This window comes from Selaginella moellendorffii, unplaced genomic scaffold, assembly GCF_000143415.4.
Source record: "Selaginella moellendorffii unplaced genomic scaffold, v1.0 SELMOscaffold_103, whole genome shotgun sequence".
NCBI classification, from domain to species: domain Eukaryota; kingdom Viridiplantae; phylum Streptophyta; class Lycopodiopsida; order Selaginellales; family Selaginellaceae; genus Selaginella; species Selaginella moellendorffii.
The window spans coordinates 629,013-634,973 of record NW_003314364.1 but is presented as its reverse complement, the minus strand read 5'-3'; the positions used below and the strand labels follow the sequence as shown (position 1 = coordinate 634,973).

Sequence of the window (5,961 nt, the reverse complement as noted above, 5' to 3'; positions counted from 1 at the left end):
CACCGGCCCTGGCCATGGTCATGCAGGACATGGTTGGCTTGTAGCTAGAAGATTTTAAACCTAGTAAAGAAAAAAAAACTAAAAATAGCATTGAATCCTGAAGGAGAAGGAGGGAGCTTTTGTCCCAAGATTGCACACATTTCCTGCTGGGAAGAAATGTCAAAGAAAAGTTCAAAAAGAAACTGTTGTATTTTCCTTGGCATCCCATATGTTTGCTAGTTGGATCACTGGAAGGGTCTTGTCCAATTAAAGCTGCATGAACAATATGAAACAAGAGAGTCAATCTTAGAAAAACTATTTTAAGATTTTCATAAAACCTATGTTCTTTGAAGGCCAATGATATTCCAGCCCTTATCCCTAATAACATCATCCAAGAGAAATTCTGGGAGCATGAAAAGGCCTGTTGAAAACTCTGGCAAAGAAAGCTACAATTCAGAAGTCTTAGTGGATATGGAAGAAGGAGTTGTGAATCAGCTTTTAAGGGTCTGCATACAAATTTTTCTTCTAAAATTTTAAAAATTCTTTAGGGCAATTTATCCGAGTTGTTCAATTCAACACAGCTTATCACAGATATCTCTGGCTCCGGAAACAACTGGTATAATTATCAATGAGAATTCGTAACCACAATCATTGTTTGCTGCCGTGAAGGGCTCATGGGCATAACTTTTACGGTCCAAAGTACTCGGATACTATTATTGAAAAAGTACGCCGTGAGGTACAAAAGAAATATGAACCTCAAACAATGGTTTCCCCAGGCAGAGATTTGCAGTTCATTGCAGGGTTTTTTTCTCTTGCATTCACTTGGAGGAGGAACTGGTTCTGGTCTTGGAAGCTACATTCTGGAACTTTTGCATGTAATTGCATCGATAACATCTTTTACAAGTATTAATGAATGCCGCATAGGATGCTTATCCGAAAGTTTTTAGATTTTCTGCATCTCTTTTCCCATCCACAGATGACGACGTTATTACATCTCCTTATAACAGGTACCTTTAAAGGCTCATTAAATGCTAAACCTCGCATCCTAATTTAGTGTTCTATCTATTGGATCCCTCACTCAACATGCGGATTGTGTTTTTCCAATTGAAAACCAGGCTCTTATAGACATACTTAGGTTCCAGATTTCATGCTCAAAATAATTCATTGTAACTGTGACTTTAACAGAAAAAAAGGCCAACATAAATGTCAATCATCTGAAGAAAAAAGGAATAAGGCGCCTTTCGACGCGATGAATGCTTTAGTCTCTTCACTGCTTTTGAATCTAACCAGTTCTATGCGTTTTGAGGGCCAGCTTAACGGTGCAATATGCCTGGCATTTCTTTGCAATTTTGTATAATTCGTATTTGACAGTCGATTTGAACGAAATTACTACAAATCTAATACCCTATCCGCGTTTACATTACCTCATATCAAGCATGGCACTTTTTACACCTAAAGGTAACCCAACGCTCTTCAAATTTCCTGCTAAATTTAATTATTTAGGGAAATTACCCTGGCATCCCAACCAGCACACAAAGCTCGTTAATCAGGTCTTTGTAATTCGGATTGTATATGATGGCTGATCCTGTCTGTCATTGTTCAGCTTTTCAGTGATGCTCTCTCAAAAGACAATTATCTTATAAAATCTAACCCTTTGGAATCTGTATATTTTAATTGCGCATTTCTGTTAAGAGGGACACCGTGTAGCATTTCGGATGTAAACGAGAGTATCGTCCGATCAAGCCAACGTCTAAACATGGTTTCGTATATTTGAATTTTGTGTACTAACTTTTTACTCCTATTTCACAGATTCACTGGAATACTGGCGGTTTTAAAGTTGGTGTTTGTCGTCAGCCCGCTTCTGGAATACCCCTGTCCCTTGTATGCCTTGCAAATAACACTTGCATCAGGTATCTACACCCAGAATCTATATACTTAGTGTCAAGATCTTTCAGGAATCGGCTGTTAGCTATGAAACACTCGTTCAACATGTTGTTTAGAAAACGGGTGTATATCCATCACTATACAGAATACATGGATTTTGGAATGTTTGATGTCTGCTCAGGTAGCTAGCTGTTAGCTTAACTTTAGTTTTTTCTTCTTTATATGTAACAGGTATCATGGACACCTTGATTGAAGACTATGGTACTTTCGAGAGTATGCAACATCAGAAAGTCAGGCACCTCAAGCTAATGCGCAACCTTGCAAAAAAATAAAATTATATTAGTCAGACATTCTCTTTCACGGTTTCGTTTAAAACACTTCTTGCTTCTTTGTCTTTTGTTTTATTTAAATATGTAATGCAATATCTTTCTCTTGATCTCTTTAAGAGGTTAGCCATAGCAAAACAGAAATGCCCACCATTGGCAATAGATCAAAGTACCAGGATTTACTCTGGGCAAATGTGTTTAGGACAAAGTCAAGTTAAAAAAAGATAAAAATAAATTAGCTTGTTGCACTGGCACAAAGGTGAAGAGCGTGGGAAGAGGCTGACTCCTATTTCTCATTTTATCTATCTCGAACATAAAAGCTTAAGGTAAGTGTGTCTTCCTATGGAAAGAGGTACTTCTTTAACTTCTAAAAGATCTTCCTGCTTCTATTGGCATCGGGGGATAGATATTCTCTTTTCCAATCCAGTGGTGTGCAACATGGACAGTTGACAGTTGAGATTGTGACATATTGTTAGAAACGGTTGTGCACAAAAATGTTATATAGTATTTTAAATGGCGGTTCAAATCTGTCACTCCGGGAGGGTTTTGCATATGCATATGGTGGCTTTGTGATAGATTGTCAATATGGTGACGGCACACTCGCCTCATGCCAAATTGGCTTGTAGTCCTGTGCCACCCACGTTTGGAGTACGACTGTTTTTTTGCAAGAGTTGATCCTTTTTCCGTTGCAGACTAGCACAGGAAGCAGCCTTGAATAGGAATTTGCCATTCCAAGTTTGTCCCACTTTGAAGGAATCTTTGTCAGTTTGAGCTCCACATCCTTCCTAATCCTGGCCAGCTTCCGGTTGATGCAGGCTCAGCAATACAGTACATAAGTGAAAAATGTGAAAAGAAAATGAAAAAACAAACACATGCTTACTGTTTGTTGTCAATCTCAGAAAAAGCATAATCAAAAAGTTTTATGAGGCTTTTTTCTTGAATAGCCCAAGAAATAATGGCATTCGCCATATGAAAGGATCCACATACTTCCATAACTTCATTTCCATCAGTACACAAATCTTTCCCGCAATAGCACCAGGTTTGGAATCCAATTTTGTAATCCTCAGAACAATTCCCTCCTCTAGGTTGTCTCTGACCTTTTTCAGCCCATCCACTGTGCACTCCATTCTTCAACACAAACTCAGAAGCCTAATATGAACAAAACTACCTGTTATAACAAAACCAAATTTTCTAGAATAAAAACATGGAGTTATGCATCCAAGTAGACTGTGAGAATTGCTCATCCCCTGCTAAGCATGGCAAAGTTTCTTGAGTCAGAGTTCTCCTTGTTCAATATCTCCTACCAAACTGAAAGTTCCATGGAATTAAGGCATGCTGGTTGTGTTCTTCACGCTCGACACACGAACATCAAGAATGTTTTTAAACTCATAGCATGGCTAAGAACAAGTGTGTCTCATATTCTGTCATGATCTTTATTGTCTCAATGCATGATCATTTTAAGATCTTTTACATAAGCAGGGAGGCAGTAGATAGCACAACCAACAAGGCTGCTAAAATTACAATTTTTTCAGATTGAAAACATTTTCTATTTTTCCCAGCGGAGCTGGGATCCCTGCTAGTATATTTAAAAGAGCGAGGGCAATATATTCTAATCTAGATTCAAAACTAAAAAAAGGATGGTATGGATAGTGACACATGGAAAAAAAATTTACATTGGATATCACATGTTTTAGGCTTTTTGTTTTTTGGGACACAAGCACTCAAAGAGTACCCATTGCCTTCCTCTTCCATGCTGATTTCTTCTAGCCTTCATAATAGGGGATTCAGGCAATTGTTTGGCTGGAATCCAGCATCTAGATATATTTTACCTATTAAGTTTCACTTTCCTCTATTCTTGAGAATGTTGTATAAGCTTATGAGATCATCACTCATATCAATCTCTTTGCACAATTTTGAGGTTTTTTTCCTTTCATTTCTTGCAAGATGTTCATATTTGAATTCACTTACAGATCCTCAATGACACTCTTGCTGAGTCCTTCATCTTCTTGGCTGGGACAATAACATAGAGATTATTTTCTTGAGCCGTTGAGTGGAAAGTTTATTCCCAATGTGGTGGAGCTAGACTTTGTAAACAAATCAAATAGGTAAGATGTTGCTCTCTTCTGAATTGTAGCTTTCTTTGCCAGAGTTTTCAACAGGCCTTTTCATGCTCCCAGAATTTCTCTTGGATGATGTTATTAGGGATAAGGGCTGGAATATCATCGGCCTTCAAAGAACATAGGTTTTATGAAAATCTCAAAATAGTTTTTCTAAGATTGACTCTCTTGTTTCATATTGTTCATGCAGCTTTAATTGGACAAGACCCTTCCAGGGATCCAACTAGCAAACATATGGGATGCCAAGGAACATACAACAGTTTCTTTTTGAACTTTTCTTTGACATTTCTTCCCAGCAGGAAATGTGTGCAATCTTGGGACAAAAGCTCCCTCCTTCTCCTTCAGGATTCAATGCTATTTTTAGTTTTTCTTTTCTTTACTAGGTTTAAAATCTTCTAGCTACAAGCCAACCCATTCTGCGGCCATGTCCTGCATGACCATGGCCAGGGCCGGTGTTAGGCACCAGCTTTGACCACATGATCAATGTTGGTCAAAGGGAGGCTCAAGGGTATATTAGGGTAAGGAATTTAACCTACCCTAGGGCCCACAATGGAGTGGCGGTGTAGTGGAGCTTTTGAGGTAGCTCAAGGGTGGTTGGGTGGTCAAGAGGTGGCATAGCATAGTCTAGGGAGACTAGATCTCTGTCCTTTTTTGCCGGATCATAACATTGGTATTAGAGGAGTTGGTTGCGATGGCCTACCAAGCTGAATGCTAGAATTCTATTATTGATGGTGGTGCTGATGATGGTGCCAATAGAGTTGCGGAGGTTTGGACCATTCAAGATGTTGTTCATGAGCTATGAGCCCTTAACCAAAATCAGCAAGAGATGCAAGACGAGATGCATGGCATGATAGATACCACGCATGAGCATGTTGAGGTACTCAAGACTAGATGTGGTAGTGCTCCAAGTACGCTTTCCTTGGTAGATCGACTCAAGATTCCAACCTTTTCCAGTGATGGTGGTGTGGATGAGTGTCTCGCTTGGCTAGCCAATGTGAAGAAGTTCTTAGCCGCTAGGGGAACTCTGGATGCAAAGGCTTTAGTGGCTATTTCAATGGTTTTGTATGATGCAGGTCTTTGGTGGTGGAATTGGCTTGAGGAGTCTTATGTTGCAGATAAGAAACCACCAGTGTCTACCATGGATGAGTTTGAGGCTGCTTTCCATTTACATTTTGCCCCTCACTATGACGTGGAGAATGCTTGCACAGAACTTTGACATTTTTAGCAAGGGAAAATGACGCTCAGAGACTATATTGAGAAGTTTACTCACTTGATTAGCTGTGTTCCAATGAAGGATCCAGATCAAAACAAATCCTACTTCATTAATGGCCTTCATAATGAGAGCATGTGGCAACACTTGCATCATTCTCAGCCTACAAAGAGCTTGGAGGAGCTTTTCGATGCGGCTCGTCGACTTGATAATGACAAGCACAAGTATCACAAGTGTTCATAGAGTCCTTCTATCAAGAATCATCATGATGATTGCTGTGGACACAAGGATGGGAACAAGCACCACAAGTTGAAGTCTGTGGTGACTACTTCGGATGCAAAAGGGTCAAAGAAGCAGAAGTTCTTTGTGAAAAATTATAGATAGGGTTTCATCATTGCAGTCAGCTTGGATACTACAAGGCTAAAGGTTTGCTGATCCATCAAAA

At 39.4% G+C, this 5,961-nt stretch overlaps 1 pseudogene; it reads left to right on the top strand.

The window, feature by feature from the left end:
• Positions 1-390: 390 nt before the first annotated feature.
• Positions 391-5,759, top strand: LOC9646780 (annotated as a pseudogene).
• Positions 5,760-5,961: the final 202 nt, after the last annotated feature.